Source organism: Protopterus annectens, chromosome 1.part2 (genome assembly GCF_019279795.1).
Source record: "Protopterus annectens isolate FY-2018-M chromosome 1.part2, PAN1.0, whole genome shotgun sequence".
Taxonomy (NCBI): domain Eukaryota; kingdom Metazoa; phylum Chordata; order Ceratodontiformes; family Protopteridae; genus Protopterus; species Protopterus annectens.
Window position 1 is genome coordinate 927,553,497 of NC_056727.1, and position 26,745 is coordinate 927,580,241.

The 26,745-nt window shown below is 40.4% G+C and overlaps 1 protein-coding gene across 1 annotated transcript in view; it reads right to left on the bottom strand.

The window, feature by feature from the left end:
- The window catches only part of EPHX1 (epoxide hydrolase 1), a gene marked incomplete in the record, with an annotated part of 687,022 nt that overhangs the window by 130,242 nt on the left and 530,035 nt on the right, over positions 1–26,745 (bottom strand).

The window sequence follows — 26,745 nt, forward strand, 5'->3', positions numbered from 1 at the left end:
ATATATACTTAGCTGAGAAGCACACTCAGCACTCAGTCGGAACAAAAGATTTTTTTTTTTTGTTACTAAAGTGCAAGGAGAGGAAGGAGGAGCAGAAGATAATTCAAGGTTAAGAACCTAAGTGGGTTGGCCTTCTAAAATGTTCTCTCTGTAATAGGTAGAATGAATACTAGACTAGGAGAAGTAAAAAGTCTCAAACAGGAACGTAGAGGCTTGAAAAACTCAAAATTCTCCTCATATGAAGACTCAAACAGTGCCACTAAGCTTTCCAACGAACTATAAAGAATAAGAAGTATCTATGATGAATAAATATCAGTCCACAGGCTTCAATAAACGAGGAACGTTCTTTATTGCACACAGTAAGCGCTTTCACCAGGACGGCTTCATCAGACTGTAACAACACAAACTAGACAGTCATTAAATACCATCATCAATTAGCATCAGGGCGTTACACAACTGAGCAATTAATACATCTAAAAACACTTTAAAACTTAAAATCACTCATATTAAAAAATTCAATAGAAGTGTCCCAGATCAAATTTACAGTAGGGACGGGCAACGGCAAAACCATCAACTAGTTTCAGAAGAGGTCAGGAAGAAAAAACAATGCCAGCAAATATATAAAATAATTCAGTCAGCAAATATATAAAATAACTCAGGCAAAAATTAAGACCATGCAGAACTCTGAAAAGATAAAGTGCCAAGAATTATACTTATCAGCTATTATATTTCCAGATTGTTTGAGAGCACTCAAATCAAAACACAAGGAGTTTCTAACAGTGTATGCAGGAATTTACAAACCGGGGCCATTTTAAATTAGCAAGCCTTGAAGCAATCAGACAACAAAAAAGTTGTTAGACCAGTTTTATAAACTTTACCACCACGACAGAATTGGGATGGAACCAGTTTCAGAAGAGACCAGGAACAAAACAACAATGCCAGCAAATATATAAAATAATTCAGTCAGCAAATATATAAAATTATTCAGGCAAAAATTAAGACAATGCAGAACTCTGAAAAGTAAAGTGCCAAGAATTATACTTATCATCGATTATATTTCCAGATTGTTTGAGAGCACTCAAGTCAGAACACAAGGAGTTTCTAACAAAACCTTAATATCTGGAATGCGAAAGTTTTACCAGGGTAAGTAAACACTTGCCCAAAATTGCACAAAAACACACTGCAGTATGTAAAACTCATCTGGATGGGGGGCTGTACCCCCTATAACTATATATATATATATATATATATATATATATATATATATATATATATATATATATATATATATATATATTTATATATATATATATATATATATATATATATATATATATATATATATATATATATATCAACTCCAGGATCGCACTACAGTGGGGAAAGGGCATATTTCCCCATGTTGGGTAAGGGTTTACTTACCCTGGTAAAACTTTCGCATTCTGGAATTCAAGGTTTCAATGTTGTCGTCTCAGGAATATCACGTTCAGTAATCTGGCCTTTCGACCTTTCAAATAAGATCCATATAGTATGTGGGAGTATGTGTGTATAACCTGAGAACTAGATTATATGCCTGTGTGTACTTATGTCCTTTAAAGAAAAACAAATCAAAATGGAAATTTTGTGCAACTGTGCATGTGTCTACACACACACACACACACACACATATATATATATGTATATATATATATATATATATATATATATATATATATGTAATTGTGTATGTTTCAAGAGTGTATAAAAACGTATGCAGTATGTGTCAGATGCAGTACTGTGTTTAAATGCACCTGTCTGTGTGTAGGCATTAAAACACAGTTAAGTACATCTAATTTTCTTTTCTTAATGTTTTTAATGCAGCAAGACATAGGAAATGTACTTAAAAGTAAATTCAGCTGTATATTATGGTTGCCAATGTGACAATGTAAGGACTGACTCAAAGTCAGTGAAAATCTCTTACCATGGATCTGCTTGTTCCAGATATGCATCCCTCTCCGGGAAGATATCACAAAAAAGCATAAAAGAAATTTTATGTGAACATCATCAGTGCATTCCCCTTTCACAGAATTGCAGAAAGGAGTTGTCACTTGTCTATCTTTCTGTTGTTCTGTCCTGTCTGTGTGTGTTTGGGGGGGGGGGGGCTTGAAAATTGTAAATGTGTTGATACTTTACAAGAAAAAACATATTTTCTGACTTTTTGTTAAATGTCACAGAAACCTTTGATACCACGTTTAAGTTAACTTAATGTATAAACTATTATAAATAATTTAAAGGTATGTATTTAACATAAGTATCTGTGTTGTCCATATTCATTCTTCCTCACTGATAGGTCTCAGATCCTATATCGAGTCTGACTTGGCCGCTTTTCCCAGACTTTAGGATCACAGTCTCGAGCTCCTCCTTCTTCCCATAATGCACCATACCTTCCCTACCTCCCCAGATCGAGTTTGCTGCCCTATAACTCAAGAGATTAAAGCAACAAGACAGAGAAGAGAAAAAGGAACGAGGTTCAAACTCAGAACCCATTTGTTGTAAATTTCTTCCAAGTACTTCTCAAAGGCACCAGCTCAGGCGATGGCTGGGAGGGACGTGAGAAAGAATGAAAATGGGAACACAGATGCCAAGTTATGGTACGTACATAACTTTTAAATCTGATATTGTCCTTTTCATTCTTCCTCACTGAGGGGTCAGAGTCCCCAGCTACGTAACTCCCGGGCAGCCCTCAAAGAAGGATGTGCTGGAGCACGGTTGAGCCAAGGGATGCCCTGCTCCTAGAAACAATATCCAATTTATAATGAGAGACAAAGGTGCAAGTCTTAGACCAAGATGCTGCAGCACAAATCTCATCAATTGAGGCTCTGGAAGAAAAAGCAGATGAGGTAGCCATAGATCTGGCAGAATGGGCCTTGGGAAGTCGAAGCAATTCAATACCTTTTTGTGAATAAATGAAGGATATACAGTCCATAATCCATTTGGCTAAAGTGATTTTTGAAACTGCCTGACATGAATGGTTTGTTGAGGAGGATACAAATATTCAGTCAGACTTCCTAACACCTCTTTGTTCCGTGGAGGTAGAAATCTAGTTGGCTGGGAACATCTAGGAGATGCAAAATATATTATCTTTTGTTTGAAAATTTGGGGAAAAAACTGGTAACTGAATTGACTGGTTAATGTTCGATTCCGTGGCTACCATAGGACATAAAGGAATGAGATGTTCTTAAGGATACCCTATCTTTATGGAAAATAATGTACGGAGGTTTAGTTGACAAAGCCTGAAGCTCTGATACTCTCTTAGCAGAAGTAATAGGTACAACAAAAACAGCAACAATACTATCTTCACTTAAACATTTAAGCTTCTAAACTTTTTTTTTTGTTTTGTTTTTTTAACAGTTAAGGTAAAGGAGTGCCAACAGCATGAAAGAAAGACAGAGAAGGAAACTCTAAAGTCCCTAACACCTGCAAAAGTCTAATAAGGGAAGGGAGGAGAAATAAACCAACAGAACAATAGATTATATATATATATATATATATATATATATATATATATATATATATATATATATATATATATATATATATATATAAAGGTTTGTTGTAAAAGTTTTAACAACAAAAGACTTACGTCTCAAAGAGAAACTGCCTGAGACAGAAACAATGACCACAATGCATGGCAAACTAGATCTGGGGTGTTAGGGAAGGTATAGTGCATTATGGGAAGAGGGAGGGGCTTGAGACTTGGATCCTAAAGTCTGGGAAAATTTGCTGAGTCAGATCAGAGACCCATCAGTGAGGAAGAATGAAAAGGACATCAGATCCAACATTTAAAGCTTAGCATTTCAGTATTGTGTTGCTGCTTATGCAAATCTGTCAGAGAAGGTGACAATTGCCTTTAAACCTCTGACTGATCTAATTGCTTTGTTTTACTATGAAAGGAGAGTGTAAGTTTTACTCCTCTTTGCAGTAAAAACAGTGGAAAACACTTCCACAGCTTTATGCCTTTTTTTTTCACATCAGCTGCTGTGTTGCTGACACTAGCAGGATTAATTGCCCATCTAAGATTCACAGCAGTAACTGACAGGGCAAACTACAGATTTAACTGTGTCTATGATATGCCATACAGGTGGCTACAAATTCCTCTGCAAAGTATGAGAGAAGCTGAGCTTACAGAAAAAGTATGTGGGCTTTCCCTTCCTTTGATTTCAATGCAAGGAAATAAAAAGTTTTAAAAAGTGCAAGCAGGTTTCTGGTACCTACACAATACTAGAACCATATTGTAGGGAGAAAATAAACCAAAGGATTTAGTTAAACTGTAGCAGAAGGCAGAATTTTCCTTTAAATCCTGCAATGAAACTTCATGGCTTAATCTCCCAGGTGCACAATGTTGTATCTTAAGAATAAGTGTAGCTTAAAAAGCATTTAAACCCCAATGATGAGGAAATGTACAGACGCTAATACAGTAGATCTAAAACTATTCACATTATTACAATATTCATATGTATAAGCTGCAAACGGATTAATCATTTTCTTATTCCTTACCTCCCTTAAATGCTCCTGATGTACAAAAGCACACAGTACATTTATGCAAAAAAGGCATGTTCAGGACCGTTTAACTTCTAATACACTGTAACAACCTCCCTCTTAGGTTCATATTGTTAATAGTGGGCTGTTGACCTAAAAGACCATTTGTACCCTAATCATGTGAATCTACTCTGAATTTACCAAGACATGAGTTTACATGCGACTATCAGGAAATCAAACTGATTCTCGGGAAAACTGTACAAACTCCGGTATTCTGTTTGGAAACAGACTATCTGTGATTTACTATGCTTTTCTTACAGTTGATCGGCTGATTTACTATGCTTTTCATACAGAAAAGCATAGCAAATCAGGTTGAGTGATGCTGTCGTGACATCACAAAATCCAGTTTGGTGGCAACCCTACATGAGTTTATATCAGATCCCCAACAGGGTGAATTACTTTTGACTTAGTTATGTCCCCATTCATTAGCTCTTTTGAGGCCAGGCCAGACCAGTGGTGCACTTACAAAAGCCGATCCAATTATCTAGGCTGGCCATGCTGCTCAACGCTAAAAGTCTAAATCTCAAAGTGCGCGCGCTCGAATCACTCTTTAAAATGGAGAACATCGACATTTGTGCTGTAACAGAGACCTGGTTCAAGGCAGCAGAAAGCACCCCTACACTACCAGGCTACAACTTTTCCATAGCTTACGGCCCCAGAACTTGGATCGAAGCTCCAAAGGCGGTGGTGTTTCCATATTCATAAAGGATGTGCACAACTCCAGAATGGTAGCCCAACATAACACATCAGAGATACTGCAGTACAGCTAACACTGGGGTAAGACAGAGATTCAGGTTGTAGCCTGCTATAGGTCCCCAACCATGACCCAAGACTCACACTCCACATTCCTAAACACCCTGGAGAATATTAGGGTCCAACCTTACACTCTCATAGTAGGCAACTTCAACTACCCCTCCATTAACTGGGAAAACTACTCATGTACCAATACACTTGCCCAACGTTTCCTGGAGTTCATTAATTCCAATGGCCTAGACCAGCTCGTTCTTACCCCCACTAGAGGTAGCAACATCCTTGACCTGGTCATTACTAACATGGGCGACCATTGTTCTAGACCAATAGTCAGCTCTTCCTTGGTTAGATCAAACCACAAACTAATCACCTTGGAAATCCACATCCCTCCCACCCCAAAGGTAACCATCATGAAAAACTTCTCCAAAGCTAACTTTGGGCTCATAAAAATAGAGGTGGCTAACTTCATAGCACCCACGCAAATGGGGAATAGTTGCATGACTGCCAAATCATACACCAATGCACTGTACGAACATGTACACAAATGCATGGATCTCACCATACCCAATAGAACCAAGACTCTCTCCTCCAAAAAAAGGAAGCCAATCTGGTGGTCCCCTGCCATAAACAAACTCTACAACAGGAGGAGGAAACTGATGCAGAATAAAGTGAAGTCCCAAGACTGGAAAAACTCCCTTATCAGCCTCAACAAAAAGTTGAGATCCCTCATCAAATCCTTTAAAGCTAGCTATGAAAACAGAATTGCAGCAGACAGTAAAGACAAACACAAGTACTTCTACAGTTATGCAAAGAATCTCCACGGCAATACCTAGATTTCCCTGAGCTACTGCACAATGGTACCTCCTATACCGAGACAACAGATATTGCCAATATACTGGCCGACAGACTCGGTGCCAACTTTACCCCCCCCCCCCAAAGGAACAATCACAATACCAGTAGATTGCCAGGCACCCAGTATTACTGCTGCACAGGTTAAAACAGCACTGTCCAAGGCCAAGAATCCAGCTTCTATGGGACATGACAATACCCCTGGCTGTGTTCTACATGAACTACAGAGTGAACTGGTACCTCACCTGTGTGCCCTGTGCAATCACAGCCTCACTTCAGGCTTGATCCTTATCGAATGGCGCACTGCTACAGTCATCCCTCTCCACAAAGGAGGAGAGGACTACAGACCCTGGGAACTATCGCCTCATTAGCCTGACAAGTCTGAAATGCAAAGCTATAGAACGCATCATCATGGACCTAATAAACAAGGATATAGGGAATATCCAAACCCTGGATCCCACACAGTTTGGTTTTGTGAAGGGTAGATCATGCTTGCTCAACTTGGTCGACTTCATTGGTCTGTCACCAGAGCCGTGGATGAAGGCAAGGTGGTTCATACAGCCTACCTTGATCTGGCCAAGGCCTTTGATACCATCCCCAACTCAGGAATCATAGAAAAACTCACTAAGCTAGGCATCAACCCCTATATCACTAGGTGGGTTGCAAACTGGCTCACAGATAGAACTCACAGTGTGGAAGTAGCTGACTCCAAGTCAGACTGCTGACTAGTTACGAGTGGAGTCCCACAGGGTTCGGGGTCCTGTCCTGTGTGGTATTTACGTCTCTGAAGTCCAGGCCAACACGAAGGGGCTCTGGCTGACAAAGTTCGCAGACGATTGCAAGTTGGGAGCTATTACTAACTCCCCAAGTGATGTTGACATCCTACAGAATAGCCTCACTGAGAACAGCGACTGAAGTTCAATGCCAAAAAATGTGTCATTATCCCCTTTGGGGAAAAACCTGGTTCCCATGAATTACCACATAGATGGTAGTCCACTGAATGCAGAAGGCTTCATAAGAGATATGGGAACACAGGTTGCGAGCAACCTCTCTTTTGATCACCACATTGCCACTGTGGTCAGAAAGTCTTTCTATGTGGCACATCTCATTACTAAGGGTTTTGCATCCAGGAAGAAAGAGGTCATTGTCTCCCTCTACTCTTCCCTCATTAGGCCAATCATCAAGTACAATGCCCCATTTGGCATGTACCTCACTAGACACCTGCAACAAGTGGAGAGGCTGGAAAAGTACCTCACAAAGAGGATCCTAGGCCTTAAACACGTCCTATATGGACAGACGCAAAAAATTCCAACAATTCTTGGTTTCATATCGCCTTAGAGGCGATCTCTGCTTGACTTACAATGCCATGTCTGACTCAGCTCTGTTAGAAATGCTACATCTAAAGAAATCCCAATCCCCCCGCACCACATGCTCCAGAGACCTCAACCTCATTACCACAATCAACAGAACGTACTGGAGGGACAGGTTCATAACCCAGAGACTGCCCATGCTATGGAATAGACTTCCCATACATGTCAAGCAGAGCACCTTGCTGACCCTTTTCAAGGGAAATCTTGATGAGTGGATGGGAAATAGAAAATCACCCCGGGGATAACTCCAGTGGCTCTACTCGACAGAGGCACTGGGAACTAAGGTCAGGTTGCAGGATGGGAAGGTAATCCTTGTAAAGGCCCCAGGGCCATTAGCCTAGTACACACCTATGAACCTATTTATAAAGGATAAGGGAACCACTATTCTTTATACTCAGGGAGAGTTTTTTTTTTTGTATAAAAGAGATATTCTTGGTGATATACATCTATCACACCAGCAGGTCAAATTTATAATACAATGGATGTTCAGATCACTTAAGGAGATGTTTAAGATTTGATTAGTTTTGTGGATGCGACAGAGGTTGCACTGGACATGTTCTTTTGAAGCTTCAGAGAATCCCCTCTCAAAACGTCGACAGAGTTCTTTACAGCAGTCAGGTAGCTCAAGCAGACATGCCTTTAAATATCTTGGTAAGGAAACACTACAGTCTCTTGAGATGGGTTATGTGCTTAGATAAGAACATACCAAAGGGAACATTCTATTCTATTAATGACCTGATAATGGAGGAGATGGGAGTGATGACTTCCTTGGATCTAGAAGACATGTCCCTGGTAAGTCTGACTGCATAAAATGATTTCCTAACAACAGAAGTATGTGGCGGTCAAAGAACAGTTCACTGACAATGACTGTGTCCAAGTCACAGAAGTTCTGAATATGGGAATTTGACTAGGCTTGTAATAATCTGCAAATGATTACCTACAACTTACCTATGAACGTATGAACCTATCTGCTAGGAATTTATTCCCAGTGTAGGGGACTAGCACTAACACTTTGTCCTCTGTTTTAAACTCCCTGAATCTGGCATTCTTGCTATACAACCTCTGCTGCATTTAGTGTGTCATTTTGTATATACTCCTTCACTCTTGGTATAGTAACTTTCAGCCTCTCTAAGTCTGTGCAGTAAGCTATTACATGTTAAATGGGGGGGGGGGGTTCTCTTCCTTACTACTCTTAGTTATGTTCACTACACCTTGGGGGTGTCTTCCACATAGTACCTCAAATGGGTAAAACTTGTTGAAACCTGGGGTTACCTTCCTTACAGCAAGTAATGTTCTGTACACCTTGGGGATGTCTCCCAAATAGTACCTCAAATGTGGTGAAACCTGTCAAGACCTGGGGTTACCTCTCTTACAGCACATAATGTTCAGTACACCTTGGAGGTATATTCCACGCACATAGTACCTCAAATGAGGTGAAACCTGGGATGATCTCTCCTACAGCACCATAGGGGATAACTGATCCCAGTTCTGGCCATCTTATCTTACATAGATTTCAGAGTTATGTTAAAGTACTTCACTTACTCACTAATTTGAGGGTGGTCTACTAAAGATCTTAACCGTTTTACATTAAAACACTGGCAAAGCTGGATGGGCATAAATAGTATTCTCAGGTCTGTGATTTTTCTTTGAATATCCACACGCTGGAGAAAAGTTATATTAGTTTTTTAGCTATTGACTTGGGATTGACTTTTCACAGCAGTACTGCTTCATGAAATATTGTAGCATAGCTAGAAACTCCATGGCCAGCCACCTAAATGAGAGCTCAATGACCGGGATAGGAATCAGTGGACATATGGAGCCAGGATGTCAACAGTCTTGACATTCTTGGCATGCTGCACAGAATTTCTAGCAGGCCAATACAACCTTGCTAAAATTATGACTTGTTTTTTATCCTTAAGTCATCATCACCAATTCCCCTCTGGTCATGTGTCACCTCAGCTGTTGCCATCTCCATTGACTAAGTGCCATTCTCCTACTTTCAACAAGCATGCCCAACTGTCTCAGGTCTTCTGTCATGCAATTCATCCATCTCTTAGCTGGCCACCCTTGTCTACTCTTGCCTTCTTCCTGCTTCCCCCATATTTTCTTCACCAAATCATCATCTGCTTCCCTGCACGGGTCTAAACCACCATAATCAGTTCTTCTTGACCTTCTCTATAAATGGGGCTACTTTGGCTTCTGCTCTGATGTCTTCATTTATTCATCTGTCTCAGGGTGTGCATCTTACCACCAGTCTCAGGCACTTCCATCTGCATCACTACAAACTTCCTTAATTGCTTTGTCTTCACTGCCCAAGTCTCTGTACCAGACAGAAGCACTGGTTGTGCCACTGTTTTGCACGCATTACTTTTCAGCTTTTCTCACATCCTCGTCCAACACTCTTGAGTTAGATGAAGCACCTCCAGATGTAGCTTTGACCTCCTCATTCATACTTCCCTTCTCCTCAACCACCCCTCCTTGATACCAGACATTAATATGTTCAGCTATTTTCCCTTCTATATTAATTTTCAAATTCTTCGGCTTTCCTCCATTTGATGCCAGGACATCTGCCTTGTACATCCTGAGCTTAATCCCATGAGCTTCCAGGTTTGTATTCCAGTCACAGTACGAAGAGCAGGGGGCTCACAGCTGAACCCCGATCTACACCCACTTCCACTGAGAATCCCCTGCCTTTGTGAGTCTGAATACTGTTCATACTTGTGCCACTGTATCCTTTTCCACAGCCTGCACTAATTCTACCAATGTTTCAGGGACTTCAAACCACTGCAAGAGTTCCAAAATCATCTTTCTTGGGACCTTGTTATCTGCTTTCTCCAAGTCTAGGAAATACCAGCTGAGCTCATTCCTCATCTCCAGCTTCTTCTCAACTATTTGCCTCACTGCACACATTGAGTCAGTTTGTTGCATCCTGAACTGAATCTGAACTGCTCATCTCCCATTTTACTTTCTACTTCTCTGTGTATTTGGCTATTACTCACCCTTTCCAACACTTTCATGTGGTATGACACAAGTCCCTGACATCTGTACTATCCTCACTTGGGAATGCCACCTTTGTTCTTGTACACAGGCACTATAATGTTTATTCTCTAGTCATCTGGGATATACCTTTCTCTCCATACCTCGATGAGGACCCTCAAGAGCCATTTCTCCAGAAACTCACCTAACATATTGGTATCATCTGCCATGACTTCATCTGAGCCTGCTTCTTTCTCTAACTTTATTTTCCTCAGTGTTGTTCTTAATTTTAGGGTGGGTGGTTCTTCCTCATTTACTGTAGGCTGTGCATGGGGATGTACAGTCTCTTTGGGGTTTTTTTCAATCAGAAGTTTCTGAAAGCACTTCTTCCATCTGTTGATGCCCTGTGGACTGGTGCTCAGATTGATGCCAGTATCTCTCATAGGTAGTGTCTGATGACCATGTTCTTTACCTTTGTCCACCCTGAAGTGTCTTTCAAAAATACAACTATTACAAACGATTTGACGGTAACAGATTGTATTGTTTTACTTTGCTTTCTCTCTCCACTCTGCACAGTATAGAACCAAAGATATTTTTTTCATTTCTTGATCTGTTTTTAAGTTCATTTTAACCATCTGTTATCTGCTTTAGCTAGGATCTTTAAGCCTATATTAGTAATTCCAGTACAGAGCTGCACTGTAATTTGCAATTTAAGTGGTCTGTTAGTATTATATCCTAGTTTCATTCTTATGTACTAAGTGTATGTCAAGCTAGTTCAGGACTAGTGTTTGCATTAAAGCAGTTCTGGGCCACTCAGCTCAGAGCTAAGGGTCTGTTTTTCCCTTCTACCTACCTTGCTGTATTTGTATTCTTAAACCCAGTGTATCTGTCATTGTCTGGCCCTTATGATACTTTGACAACATAATCCTTTCCTCTCCCTGTTTATTGGAAGTTAGTTGTCGCCTCACAGTAAGACGCTGTCCGGTTCGATTCTCAGCTAGAGCGTCTTCTGCGTGGAGACATGTGTGAATGGGCGTACCTTCGTTGAATGTTGTGCGTCAGGCCTGGCAAGCCGGTACATAAAAAAATCAAATGCCAATCATTAGCGGACCGGAGTTCCACTGTGGCGACCCCTAACTGGGAAAAGTCGAAAGACGCAAACAAACAAACAAACACTAGTATCACTTTGCAAAGTCTCAACTATTCACAGATAGGTACTACGCTATTGGCCCTATGGCCTATGTAAGCCTAGCCAAATGGTACCCTGGCTTTTGCCACCCAAGAAAATTATTTTCCTGTGCCCCCGTCAAGCAGAGCCACAGAAGTGATCCCCGGGGTGAATTTCCTATCTCCCATCCAATCATTCACCAGGCAAAAAGTCCTTTGATAAACTGCTTAACACTGTTTGTACTGATACTGCTTGCGATTATTCTGGTATTAAATTGAGTTTTTACTATAATTGGTTTACTAGTTCTTGATGGTGGCACCCAAACATTGTCCTAAGCAAACTGAACTCCATGCAGTTAATAGCAACCACTGTCATCAGAGTCATTTCTTTCGGAATCATGGACCTGCATTTCCCCACAACTTCTCCAGCAAGCCTGACTGAGATGGGTATGTTGAGACAGTGTAAGAAGTATGTCATGCTGTCTGATGATTATCCATTACTCAAACAGCATAACACTATATGAGGTAGATGTACATATATAATGTCCTTGGAGGCAAAAATATCATGCAAGGTAAACTCATACATCAAAATCATCAGCAGTAAACCACACATCACACCTCTCCAAGGCCATCACAGTACACACAAATCGATCACACGCTGATATTCTAAAGATTAACTTGCCTTAACCTCAAAAACCTCCAAAATGCAACACTGGCACAAAGCAAACTCAGCAAGTTAAGCCTATCACCTCACATAACACAGAGTCCCAAAGTTACAGATGCCGAGCCAGTAAGGCAGGCATCAACCCCACTCAACATTCCAGTTATAGGTGACTCCAAGTATGACATACAGATGTACCTCTTAAGAAGTTGAGCAAGGAAAGAGTGACAGTTAGTTGCTTGTCTGGTGCCAGCATCCCTCAAATCACACACATGCACTCAAGTCCTTGAAAAACAATGACAGTTTCATAGTTCATGCCAGTGTCAGTGACTTGAAGTGTACCTCCCTACACTTTATGAAGACAGACATGATGGAGCTCTGTGTCCGAGGTAGTTATAAGCCTAGCACTGAGCAGCATTCTACCTTCTCCAAGTATGATGCAGCAATATGAGCAAAAAATAATAGACTTCAATAACTAGCTTAGTTTTTGGTGTCATTAGAAGCGAGTTCAATATTTGTCAGCCTGGGAGGATATGGTCGACAGTCCACACTGCTTTGCCAGGGATGGCATGCATCTATCCACTCTAGGGTTTCAATTAATGGCAAAGACATTATCTAAAAAAGACACTATGGGGATGGGCAATGTCATGCTGATAAGCCTACCAACATAAGAAAATGAAAACTTGAAGGTGTTACTGATCAATGCTAGGAGACTAAACAAGAAACTTCACCCCCTATAAGCATTTCTCACCCTGAAGGACATTAACATCTGTACAGTGACATGGTTTAAAATGGCGTAGAGCACTCCAGGTGTGCGGGACTGTAATGCTTTCCACACTTCTAAACCAGTTATTGTGCAGGTAGGGAAAATGGTGGAGGTGTTAATGTACATCCAGAAGAGACTCGTATCAAGACCGGAAAAGGAGCATGACGTACTAGGGCTTGTTCATGTCCAGATAATCACCAGAAAGATCCCATACCATATATTGGCAAGATAGAGAGCTCCTTATAGAACTCTATGTCCCAAGAAAACCACAACTCCTATATACAGGAACTAGAGTCACTAAGTATTAAACCTAACACCATTTTCCTAGGTAATCTACACTATACAACTACAGACTGGAAACCTACACCACCACTATTGCACAAGCACCAAGATTCTTGGACTCTTGTCAATACAAATGCCCTGGAACAATTGGTCAGAGTATCTACTGAGGGAAATAACATCTTGGAACTTGTTCTCACTAATATAGGGGCATCTTGTACCATCACTTGTTAGGTGTGACCATAAAACCATCTCCTTTGAAATAAAACTGAAGCCAGAGATCCCTTACACTCAATGTACCTTTACAGATTTCTCTAAGACAAACTGCATACTCAACAGGTTTACAATAAAAGGAAGAGAATTTTGACAAAAAGTAAGATGAATAATTCCCAGAATAACAGAGCCCTTATCACTGAAATAAATTCAGCAACTTAATAAAACCCACCAAAGCAAAGTTTGAGGTTAAAATATCTACCCAAGCCAAAGACAATCACAAGGCAGTTTTTAGTTAAGTTCGTAATCTCAAAAGTACAATTCAACAATGCACTGGGCAGATTGAGAATGATGCTACCAACACTAAGGTGGAAGATACAGCGAACCTACTGGTTGATAAATTTAGCTCCAGCATTACACCTCTCTCCCCTCTCTTTCCCTCAAGATATACCAGAAAACTGGCTCTCATCCAGCTATCACACAAGACTGAGTACTAAAAGTGCTATCAAAGTTAACAATACTGCATTGATGGGTACCGAAAAATCACCCTGGAAGTATCTTAAATAGTATTAAGCACAATACATCAACATCCATAACAATAACGTTCAACCTCAGCCTCCAAAAACGTTTGATACCAAGCAAATGGAGAACAGCTACAGTAATTCCCCTGCATAAAGGAGGACCTTCCATAGACCCAAGCAATTACAGACCCATAAGCCTGACCAGCCTCATATGCAAAGCCATGTAAAAACTTATCATGGAACTAATCAATAAGGACATAGGGAACCTCCAAACACTGGACCTGTCTCAGTTTTTGATTCATCAAGGGCAGGTAATGTTTACTTAGTCTGCTGGACTTTTTTTGAAAAGGTCACCAAAGCACTGGATGAAGACAAAATGGTTCAAACAGCATACCTCAACCTGGCCAAAGCTTTGACATAATCCCCCAAAGCAGGCATAGTAGAAAAGCTAAATAAACTGGGAATATATCCCCAGTGCCACCTGATGGATTGCCAAATGACTCCTGGACAGAATGCAGGAAATCAAAATAGGGGAAATTACCTCCACAGAGAGACCAGTCACCAGTAGGGTCCCCCAGGATTCTGTGTTGTGATCTCTAGGGTTTGGCATTTACTTCTCTGAATACCAAAGGGCTCTGGCTGACTAAGTTTGCAGATAGCTACAAGCTAGGAGCAGTCACTGAATCCCCAAATTACTTAGCCATCCTGAAGGAAGGTTTGTCCCAAATAAATAACTGGTACCAAAATCATGGACTGAAACTAAATGCCACAAAATGCAGAAAGTACTGTATCATTTGGGAAGTTGTCTACCATGAGTAACTACCACACTGACAATATGCCCTTAAGAGCTGACCCACTTGTTTGGAATTTGGAAATGTATGTGGACAGTGACCTAACATTTGATCAACATGTATCCACTGTCCTAAAAAAAGTCATTCTATATATACCGCTGTTGTCAAACACAATCCCCATCCATATAAACAAATCTCATCCCTCTCCATATTGAGTCTCAACTTGGATCTATGGATGGAAAATATAAAATTTACCCTACAACTGCCCCTGTACTATTAATGGACAGGGGTAGCTCCTAAATGCTTTATCCCATGCATGGGTCCCCTCAAATTATCTTTTGTATGATCCAAGTTATTTTCATTAGGGGCAATTTCTAAATATCGACCATGAGATGGGCAAGGCCAATTTAACACCAAATGGGATAGATTAATTTGGGTACTTAAGGGAGACTGGCTGGGTTTAAATAGCCTGCAAGAGCATACAGACTAGTACTTACCTTTGCATCTATGTTGCCTGTAAATGGTGAAGCCAACATCTGCAATACTTGGTAGAGGGATCAGTAAACTACTCAAAGTTACCAAGACATGGCAAAGTCAAGATGCATATGTTTATCATAACAACACACTAATTACTAGTAGTTAGGATAACAATAAATGCTTGAAAACATAAATACATTTACTTATATTGGTGAATATGGGTGGTCAAAAGACGGTGCATGTAAGGATTTCAAATTTAGTGTGATGCACGTAAAATCAAATTAAATGCAAACTTCTCATTATTAATGCAGATGATGTACATCAAGCAAGATGCATTACAATATTAGATTTCTGCATTAAGGTCAGTGCTGTGTACATACTGTATGTAATAACATGACCATTTACCATGTTAGAAAATACTTGACTGCAAATGTGTTGCTTTTATAGTTTTACTGTTTTCAGTGAGTGCTAGTTCATATATGAATTTAAGAAAGACTACTATAAATCTCCACTGCTTATAACTAAGTTTTGCTTTCAAGTGCTTCACTGAGTTTATATTCATTATGCTATTCACTTACATTCTATTTTATTTAGATTTTATATTTTAACTGGGTAAGCCCACCGCACACAAGTGTCCCTTTTTAGGGGCAACCTGGGAGCTTTCTCTGGTTAAGTAACTTGCTTGGCATCACACAGTAGACAAATGGAAGTGGAATGAATCAAACAATTTGCCCTTGGCTACAGTAAGCAGCTCAGAGCCTTAATCCTCTATGCAAAATGCCTGACTTGTTGGAAATGCTGCCCCACTATTCTGGAAATCAGCCCAGAGTCTTAGGTAAGCATGCTTCTTATCTGACCTCTGTGATCTCCTGGGCACTGGTCTACCACAATCAGAATAACATACAATAGAAGAGAACAGAATTCAAGAGAATGGCCTCTAGCAGTATGGGCACTAATAGCAAAGTGCCACATGTACTGGGAGTGTGGTTAAAATCTGCAAATTCATGAAATAAACAGTGTCATGTTAAGAAAACCTCATTGCTCACATATATCTTGGGTCTCTTGAGTCCTGAAAAAGGTACATCTCATGGTAAAACAAAGATGAATATCTTGCCTCCTGCTTTTCAGTAAAATATATTGTACTGTCTGGATGGTAAGTTTGCTGTTCTGTCTCTTCAAATCAGCATACTTCATTTTTTGTTCAGAAGCTCTTTTCCTTATGCGTTCATCTGGGTCACTCACTGAAGGAAATGTTATAGTAATGTCTTTTGTTTTTTCCCGGTTAGGGGTCACCACAGCGGAAGTCCGGTCCACTAATGACTGGCAGTAGATTTTTACAGTGCCGAGTGACACCCAACCTTCAAGGAAGGCACACTCATTCACGCACGCACCTACCTACATGTCTTTAAACGTCACTCGACCATGGGGAGGACACGCAGACTCCACAAAGAAGGTGCTCCAGCCGACTATCGAACGGGAGAACCTCTTGCTGTGAGGCGACAACGCTAACCGCTGCACCACCGCGGCCTAAGGAAATGTTATATTTAAGTCTAAATATCAGTCTGGCTGCTGTTGCTTTGCTTCTGGATGCGTGAAACTTCAAACAGCTTTCAGCATGTTAGCTGCAGTCTTCAAATATGTTTTTATAATGGCAAATCTTGTACTGCTAGTCCCTCATTGGCCATAATCTCTCTACCCATCAACTTGTTTGGGAACAGAATGTTGGTGTGTGACTGCGGTTGCCTTGTGTAACTCCATGAGTTTCACAGAACTGTCTGAATTATGTACTATTAAAAGAGGCCCATTGCCTTATTCTGTACTTTAGTATCCTAAACACTGAAATGATCATGTCCATGGCTAGTATTAACAAGGTGATATGGATGTAATACACTCCAATCCTGGAAATCTCCACAACCCTTGAATATCATTAGCCATTACATGTAAATGCCTTGATTACATAAATGTCCATAAACGGCTATGTTGATATTTCTCCAGTATGTTACTCTATTTTATTACTATTATTATTTTATTTATTTATTGGAGTTTTGCGGTTTTAACAGATATGGTCTTATTCAACTTTTTGTTAATCTGACATAACTAGCAGCCTTTCAGTTTCTTTTCTATCACCTCATCTATTCCTGGAGGCCAAAACTGCTGAGATTGCCTGCATACGCAAGCATAACGCAATTGCCTGTGTACATCTTTCTTTTTCTTGCAAATTCTTTTTTGAGGATCTGGCAAAATAAAAATGAAGGCAAGGTTTAGTTTAAAGCCACTAACTACCCACTAGAGGCATAAAGGAAGGGAAGGATGGTAATGTAACCTGTCCTTATGGAAAAAAAAAAAAAAATCTGCTCTACTGCTGGCCTGCAACAACTCAGACCTCTTGCTTTAAGTAATAGCCAGAGAAAAGCAGTCTTCCACAACCAAATATTTCAATTCAGCAGTAGCTGCAGGCTCAAAAAGTTGTAGAGTAAGTTTTTCCAACACAAAATTGAGATCCCAAGCAGAGTAGGCATGAATTTATGGAAGAGGGACAACTTTGTCCAATAAATCATCAAGATTGAAGAGCCACACCACAAATTAGGCTCTCTCTGAAATCTCCAAATTCTAAAAAATGCAAAATAAAAAAAATCTCTCATTTTTTTCATTTACACCTCTCTCCTTGTACCCCTCTTCTAGCTTCCATCATAATCAAATTTTTTTGTTGAGGAAGTTGAGACCTGCTGTGTGAATACACAAGAATATGCCAGAGAGCTGATGAAAGAGGTGAAGCTTGACATTTGAGAGATGACCGTCCTTCTGAGATAACAGATGAGGAATCAGAGGTAAAGGGCCATAGAGGCTTCTAGCTTCTTCTACCAGTAAGTGGGTACCAGTGTTGCCGAGGCAATCAAAATATCAAAATCATCCTTGGCCTGTCTCTTCTGACCTTTAATAGTAGAAGCCTTTGGAAAGCTGTAGAGGTGGAAGAAAGGCATACATGAAGTTTTTTCCAACTGAAAGACAGAGCATCCACCAAGCTGCTGTGTGATGAAACCCCTTTGTGCAATACTTTGGTGGCTGGTGGTTTAGTGGAGAAGCGAACAGATCTATGTCTGTCCCCCCCATGACACTGTTTACTTAAATGGCATGAAAGATCCAGTTTCACTGTGGGGATCCATGATTTGATGTGTCTTTAAACAATCTGCTAAGAGTTCTGTGCTCCTGGCAGAAAACCTTGCCTGAAGAGTTAGTTGCAAGCTTAGCGCAGTCTCCCATAAAATCATTGCTGAACTGAAAAAAAAGCGTGTTGAGGAGAGATAAAAAAAAGATTGGTCTCCCAATGTTCCCCTTCTTTCTCCACAGGGAACAGGCGAATAAAAAAATAAAGCTCCCTCTGACACAGGGACTGACTGGCTGGGCCCTATGCGGTAGTAGTAAAAAAAAAACTTGCTTGCCTCTTTCTTTCTTTAGAGGAGGAACGCCTGGCATGCCTTTGAAAGGGGCATTGTATGGAAATAAAAAATGTAATACCGGTGAATGATATCCAACACCCATTTGTCTTGAGTAATTAAATCCCAATTTTCTTTGAAAGAGACAGTCTTCTGGCTTTGTCCTCCATTTTCTTAAAAACAGCTTCCACAACATAACCAAACAACACATCAGACTGTAAAGGAGCATCCAAATTGTCTTATCCTGCTCCCAAAAATACTGATCCTTCCTTCAACCAGAGGCATGCCTATGCGAGAACAGAGCTGGTAGCAGCCTCGAGGCCTGTACAGCATCATACAGCATCAAAACCACATGCTGAAGAATGCTTACTCCAGTTGTTCAGACAGCAAAACCCAGCAACTCAATACACTCCATACCTTCCTTCCAAAATTCATTCCTTCTAAGATTTCAATTGATATGAAGGGAATATGAGCATATTTTAATATGTGAAACTGAGCAAAAAAACTCATGGCTAAAAACAAGAAGTATCCACCTCACTTCCACTATCAGTGGCCCCCTGGCCTCTATATCAGTGGGGGATTTTTTTTACAGACAGAAGCTTTTACCCCCTTTCTGGGAGAAGAGGGTGGTCCGCCCTACAAATATTAAACAAAGCTGCTTGAGCCCTACCTATCATAATACCTATCAGCAGCTTAACAGGAGCAGGAGGCAAGTCAGGAAGGCAGGAAAGCCTCTGCAACAAAAACATCTTCCCACCCACATTCAACACAGGAGGGCCTAGGCCTATGCTGAAAACAAGTAAACAAGAACTCTTTCCTTTTTCCAGAGTCATAACCTCCCCTTGGCCTTCCCATTTAAATGGCCTGCAAATGGAAAAGTCTCTGAAAATGAGAAAATCCTCAGGAGGTAGGAGATAGGAGTGCCCATCATCCACATCAGAATCAGAATATAGGGATGCTCCTGCAAATCTTCCACAGAAAGATCTAGAACTCAGAACACTGTTCAAAAAAATCAAACTCGTTCCCCCCTCTAGCTCTCTTCAGGGGGGGCAGACCCCCCTAATCATAGTAATCAAATCTTCTGCCATCTTAAGCATATGTTTCATTTCATTTACATTTGCTTTAGTTTTTTTACAACTCAAGGTAGGCTTCAATGGCTAACTCAGTGAATGTTTTCTGCAGTTATTTTAGTATTATGGGTCTTGTTCCTTTTACTGTTTCCCACTCATAGGTTTGGTGAACAAGCTCAAGGCCTACTGGCTATCAACGGGACAGATGACACGGATCCCATGCTGAAATGTACGGATGTCCATTTAGTCATTCAGTTCTCTCTTCACAGCATGGTCTGATGGGTAAGTTTAACTGAGGGGGTATTTTACTCTTTAGAGAGGCAAATCTTTTAGATATGAAGTTGCCACTTTCAGGGGGAAATTAATACTTTTTTATTGAGATTGAGTGTCCTGTTATGTTCAGATCATCAGGGTACGGTTGCCACCCGTCCCGTTGTCAGCGGGACACTCACGGTTTGAGTGCTCTCATCCCGCTTCCCGCGCTCACCAAGCGTGGGACTTTAAAAGTCCCGTTTTTTCCCCTTTGCGCTTGCAGCGCTTCGCATTTTAAAATTGCCGCGGAAAAGCCGAAAATACTTCCGGTTTTTCCACGGCAATGCGGCTACGTCACCACCCGGACCTGCAGTTAGAGGGATTCTCTGCTAGGTCCGGGTGGTAATGCAGCACAGTAATTGGCTGCAGCTATTTGTAGGGGGCGGGAACTTCTTGTGAAGAGCCCCATAAAGGTCGCAGCTGTAGAGCACTAAGCTCTATAGCAGCTGCGACAAAAGATCTGATTTTTTTCGCCAGCATTGAAGCCAGCCCAGCCAAGCCAAGCCAGCAAGGGAGCCAGCCCAGCCAGCCAGCAAGGGAGCCAGCCCAGCCAGCCAGCAAGGGAGCCAGCCCAGCCAGCCAGCAAGAGAGCCAGCCCAGCCAGCAAGGGAGCCAGCCCAGCCAGCCAGCCCAGCCAGCAAGGGAGCCAGCCCAGCCAGCAAGGGAGCCAGCCCAGCCAGCCAGCCCAGCCAGCAAGGGAGCCAGCCCAGCCAGCAAGGGAGCCAGCCCAGCCAGCCCAGCCCAGCAAGGGAGCCAGCCCAGCCAGCAAGGGAGCCAGCCAGGAAAGAAGCCAGCAAGGGAGCCAGCCAGCCCAGCAATAACTGAGTGGTAAGTAGATAATTGCATTTTGTGGCTTTAGTTATTTAAAATGGGAATAGTGTGCTTTATTTAAGTTTTTAATGTTTAGAGGTAGATGGGGATGTAGTATGTAGTATTTAAATCTGTGCAGTGGTTATTTTGAGACTTTTGTACTAGTTTAAAATGGGAATATATTGTGGTTTAATTTTTTTAATGTTTAAAGGCAGATGGTGGGTGCAGTACGCAATATTTAAATCTGTAGTAGTTAGTTTGATATTTTGAGTAGTAGTTTTAAAGATATAAAACCTGAATGTATATGTAATTGTTATTATGCTTGGCGGTATGATTTGGAAGCATTACTTTTAAAAGGCTGAACTGTGTATAGAAGTTGTTTGTTTCTGTTGGGGGGCAGTGAAATATAAACTTAGTGTGATGCATTTCTATTGTCGTAGCTTTTTCTGGGTATTGTCTGTATGTATATAGGAATTGTTTGAGCATAGTTTGTACTTTTTTGTATGGAAATATGCACTATAATGCTGTTTTCAGGAAGTTACGATATACTGTTTAGGTAATTTTTCCTGTTCCTGCAAGTCCATGTCTATGTGGTACAAGTCTACCTTTTGAGGGGGAATGTTAACAGTTAATGTAATTCATTTATTATTCTAGTAGGTACACGTTGCCAATTTGCCAAAGCTGTTTCAAGATTGTTTTCATTTATACTTGTAAATGTGTGCATTTAATTTATTATGCATTTTAATAAGGTTAAAATGTACTGTTTTGCTTGTAATGTGAATATGGGTGTGTTACTTTTACTTGGGCCTGTTTATTGCATTGCTGTGCTGGATTAATTGCTATGTTTTGAGGTAAAAGGAGCCCATGGAGTCTGCTGTACATTGTAGTTTGTTACTTCTCTTGCAAGAAGTATTTTTAAAAGTTAAAATGTTTGGACTTTTTTCCCATTTATTTTTTTTTTGTGGATGGATGCTCTGAAGTTAATGCAATGTATTTGAGATTGTGCTAAACCATGTTACAGGGCAGTTTGCATCTAAGTAACAAAGTTTTTATTTTGTGTTTTAGTGATGTCTTCAACATACTTATTTACTGTTTTCATTATAATCAGATTATGACCAGTGCTGCTGTTGGGCATGTTTAAATTAGTGCCATACATTTCTTAAATGCTGTGGTCAAAAGCTAAATTAGGTCTACGGTATCCACTGTGCATTCTCATTCATTTTACTGTTTTTTGGTTCAGTGAATATGGTTAACTTTTTTGTCTTGTGGGGTGTGGTGGGCATGTTCAGTGGTAAAAATAATGCATTTCATTTTCTACAAGCTGTGTTAATGTTAGTCTTCAATGGCCAAAATGCCCCCTACATTACCTAATTTACTATTTGACCTTTTTCAAACTGTTTGTAAACTCTTTTTTGCTCCATTCCTCTATAATACTGCATCTCCTTTAACAACTCTGGTGATGTCGTGGTGGGAGTGTGGCCAGTGTCATGTTGGCCACACCCCTATCCTGTTGACCACACCCCCATGCCCCACTTTGCCCTTGTTAAAAGGTGGCAACCCTGCATCAGGGGTTATTCTAAGTGAAGAGTTTCAGACAGAAAGATATTTAATGCTCTGTATTTCAAGCACAGATCTCCTCTACAAAAGTGGAGAGAGAGAGAGAGAGAGAGAGAGAGGAAGATGCTGTAGTCTTTGGCCATAAAACAAGCCTGGAAGCACTTAGATTCTCTCAGCAAGGAATTTCTGTAAATTCTCCAATTTCACCAGATGGTGTGTGAGTGGGTGTATTTTTTCCTTATTTATTTTGAAAACTCAGAACTGTAACACAAGAGTGTGGTCATGTTATACCTTGCATGTATTGTAAATAAATATTCCCTTAAAAACTCAATAAATATTATAGAGAATAACAATTTATTTATTTATTTAAAACTTAGCCCTGACATAATGGAGAGAGACAGCATTAACAATCATATTTACGAGTAGATGGATGTAAATGAATATTTCTGGTATTTATTGGTAGTAAAGGAAGCTTTAACCTAGTTTGTGTAGTTCTCAAATATTTACTTATTTATTTTACTTTTGTTTACTGGGATAGTCCGACTGGGCTGAAACATGGGGAGAAAAGCTCCACAGAAAAAAAAACAAAAGCATAACTTAACATTTTAACAAGCTTAAAAAGAGAGGAACAATTTAAACAAAATATAAGTTTACAATATAACAAGATCATTGAATGGCAAGCAATATACAAATAGTAAATTCATAATGAGTAAGAGACATTAGATTGATCCCAACAAGTTTACATCATGCAGTGGAAAAATATAAGCCTACAGTAATGATATCCAGTTTAAACTGGTTTAACTACAAACTTTTATCTGTAAGATTGTGCAACACTATGAGAGACTCCCTGTGCTAGCTAGGTTTTATATCGCTCTCTGTTATCTGTAGTGATGAAACAACCTCTGTAAAACATACACGCGGTTTCACATTCCAAGGTTAAATCTTGCTTAATTTTTTCCCTTTTGAATGCAGCCTGCTAACTGTTCCAATTTAAAAGTCATAGTTAATACACTGGCACACACAGACACTGCAGCTGTCTAGATTTCTCAGTTTCACAAAGATGTGTACAAGCAAAATTATAATGTCTGTAAGCAGCTCCATGGCACAGAGGGATAAATCACTGACTATGACCCCTGCGGCTCGAGTCTGATTAGCAGCTGGGGCATTTGTTGGAGCTGCTGGAGTTAGGAGAGAAATTGTGAGGCATTTGTCTGCTCACCCCTTATAGGTGGTAGTGTCTGGGGTGTTTTGGGAGTATAGCTGCATCATGAATCCTGCTGGTGATAGTAATTTGCATACTTCGTGAGCCAGATGCTGGGGTCAGTTTTGATGTCTGAGAAAAAGCTGCCAAAAAAGGACTGTGGGACTCTTCCACTGGTAAAAGGAGACGGTGAAGTTTGCCCGCCTCCTATTCTTACCTGTTGTGTAAGAATATGTACCCAGTTGTGGACCCAAGTTATTAGTGTTTCACAGATCCTTGAGGTTATTTATGTATGTTTTTGTCATGGAGTATCCTGCTGAATATTTTATCCTGACTGAGCTGAAATGAATAACTAGATGAAGAGCGTGGTCATACTCTCAAAGAAATGTAAGAGCTGAATTATACAAAGTCTACCTCTGATAAAATACATACTGGGTCAGGTTATGGAGAAGAAAGTTTCCCGTGTTTATCTGAATAAGTTTCATGATGTTATAGTAAAGCATATGTATAGTATGCTTGTGAAGTTGATCAGACTGTAGTTACTGTAGTTTGCAGCAGTCTGTTTACATGTATCAGGAATAGTCAGGTTTTAATGCTATATTACAAATGAATCTAAGGGTAATATACTATGCAATTCTTGAATGCAAAAATTATTATATCTAGTATGTCATTGGGTCCCATGTAACTGGTATTTCTTATCTTACTGTGGAGAGGGGTGAAATGTTAGATGCATTTCCAGGTGGGGTCTTGCTGCAGAGAGAGAGTTGTTGGGTTCTCCTTTGTGGACTGAAACTTGCTGCAGTTCTGTATGTTAGTGTGTTAGACAGATTTATTGGCTCTGTTATGGTGACATCATTTTGCTCATATACTACATCCCTGATCCCTTACCTTCACTTCTCCATTGTGGTTGTAGAAAACCTTATTTACTGTCACTTGCCAGATGGAGAGTTTTATCTTAAGTGAAGCTTTACTTCTTTTGTGTGTTTCAATGAGATGTTCATCACATTGATCACTGCTGCACTACCTTAAGCTATATGGGTTATATCTTGCCAAGGATATAACAGCCGGCTAGCTTCCAAAGCTTCAGGGCACATTCCACGTGCCCAAATAGTTAGACAACTTGAGCTGAGCTGTCTAAAAAGACAGGTCTGGGAGCCAGTCACAGCTTCCCTGCTGCTGAAGAGAGTGCTCCCCTGTGAGGTTTCAAGGACTGAAGGCTGAGTTGTGCTGTTCCACTGCTGGGCAGATAAGTTCCCTTGGGGGGAACTTTCCAAATTTAATATTCATTGCTTAAATTTACTTGCCAGGTCAGTGAAGTGGTTTTTATTCTAGGAGTCTATATTTTAATGGACTATCACGAGACTTAAATGTACTTTAAAATAGGAGTGGACTTTTTTCTTATCAGCTTTTTTACTGGGAAAACATGACTTTTGGGGACTTTGAAATTTTACTGGCTTGTGCTGCTTAGTCTTCCTGGGAAAGAGCCATCATTTTCATTTTGACCATGGGATAAATTACTGGTACCATGGTCATTCCATCTTCCAGCCACAAAAAGTAAAAGTCCAGCAAACAGGCTTTGCCACCACAGCAGGCTAGCAATTTGCCTTATCTGCAGGTGGGTGACTCTGCTGTGGCCAAGCCTGGTTCCTCAGCCCACTCATCTTTTACCCTGGATCCCTCTGGTGTAGCACGTCAAGCCACTATAAACCTGGGCTTAGCCACATCCTATGTCGCTGTTGGGATCTCCTCAGTGAGCAAGGGACATCAACTCCTGTTGCTCCTTGGAAAAGGAGCAGGAAAGATTGTTTGGTCAGAATGTCGTGCCCATCCCTGGGGAAGCTGCTGCCACTAACAAACCTGTTGGCTCCAATTCTGCTGTCAAATTTCCCTGGACAGGAGTAGTTTATTAGGTCTGTCTAGGGGTCTAATTCAAGCTACTGCTCTTTCTTACATGGTGTTTTTTGGTAAAAGAAAAAAAAGGGATTCTTCTTTTCCTGAAGAGATTTCATGATTCTGAAACTGGACAGGAGGATGAAAGGACAGATGCAGGGTTTTCTCATCAGATTTCTGATTTAGACTCGGAGGAGAGCATGGTATCCAATTCCCCTTATCAGGGATTCTTTTTCTCTGAGACTGTTTCCAGAATATGCCAGTGTTTTCAGCAGGAGAACACTGAGGTTCTCAGTCCTTTAGAAAATACTACAACCTGTTACAAATGGTACTTCAAGAACCTTCTCCCATCCTTTCTGTGCTGTTAGCATTGCAAGATGTGTGTGCATCACTGTCTGTAATTTCCACCCCTAAAAAAGCAGACAGATTATATAAAGTTCCTCACTCTCACGTTTTTATTTACTCATCCCAAATCTGACCGAGTAGTTGCAGCTTTAGTTAATCCAACTGCTACTAAACATTTAGTTACTTCCGGCCCTTCTCTTTCGGATAAAGATGGTAAAATAATAAGTATATGCTTCTACAAATTTGATTTTTCAGAATTTTGAACTGCCAGGATCATATGCTAAAATTTATTCTAATTGTGAAAGTATGAAGAATGTTTTGTCTGCAGTTCCTTCTTGTGAGGAAAAACCTGCTTTGAATTGTTTAGTTTCTTTCATTTCACGTCACAACTCATTGCTTGAAGTGTGCTTATGATTCCTGTGGATACTTCTTTCAGGGATATGTCCACTGTTACTGTATTAAGGAGGGTTGCCTGGCTGCATTGTCAGAACCTCCCAGAAGATATAAAAAATTAAATTTTAAATTCTCCTTTGGACAGACAATTTTTGGACCTTCTGCTGCACAGGTTATCAAAAAATATGATGAGAGGGGTAAAATTATTCAGGAAATCTGTCAGATTTTTCAGCCCTCCTTTTTCAAAATTTATAAGGGATTCTCTCTCCCCTTGTCCAATTTTGGCAGCAAAATGCTGAAAAATAGACATTTAAGGAGCAATGGCATGAGGGTTC